Below are 937 nucleotides of genomic sequence, written 5' to 3' on the forward strand. Positions count from 1 at the left end.
TTTTTTGCTTCTGCTGAGTTGAGTTGGACTTTTTTTTTATGTATAATTGTCATTATCCATTGATGAAACATGGATGCCCTGCACCAACAAGTGACGTTTGTTGAGGGTTCAAATGGAATTTAAGTTTTTTTAGCATCGAATTATTTCCATTTATGTTTGTCAAGTTATGTTTCATTACTTTGATTTTTTAGTCTTTTATTCTGCGTTAAGTTTTGCATGCTTTTCTCTTAGCTTTTACTTTTTTTTAGTACATACCAACTTTAATTTGTCATGCTTTCCTATTTTTTATCATGTCTTTGCATTGTTTTCATGGTTGTTTTTCGCTTTGTCTACTGTTAATTTCTCTACATCGGATCAATGACTTTACTGTCTACTTTTGTTGCTTCATATAAATACTTTTTGCTTAAAAACAGGTTTTTTTTTGCTGTTTGGCTAACTATCATTATGGTTTATAATTTTTTTCCCTTTTAGTGCACTTCAGGGACTTTTAATAGTGATGCTCTTCTTTTAGTTTGCCTTAGTGTTTGGTGATTAGTACTTAAAAGTGTATTTTTATCAAGGTTTTATATCATCATTTTGCACTTAAAATATCAATAACTCCTTAACTAAAACATATTTGATAATAACATATCTAATAATATCAGATACCTTTAATTTGTGGTAAATGTTTGTTTTAAATGCAGGCATATCATATAAATGAAAGGAGTGATTGATGAGTTTAAGAATTGAAATTAAAAGGACAAAGAGATGGTCAAACTTAGAAAAGAGATGTTGGTGCAGTCCAAATCAAAACACTATTAGGTAATTGGATCATATCTAGAGTTGTAGATCTTGGATTTAGTTCTAATTTATATGGATAGAAAGGTAAGACATAGGCCTACAGCTTTCACATGGAGCCTAAAATTTAATAAGGCAATTTTCAAGTCTAATTTGTAGC

This window comes from Populus euphratica, unplaced genomic scaffold (assembly GCF_000495115.2).
Source record: "Populus euphratica unplaced genomic scaffold, PopEup_1.0 scaffold2880.1, whole genome shotgun sequence".
In the NCBI taxonomy this organism is placed as follows: domain Eukaryota; kingdom Viridiplantae; phylum Streptophyta; class Magnoliopsida; order Malpighiales; family Salicaceae; genus Populus; species Populus euphratica.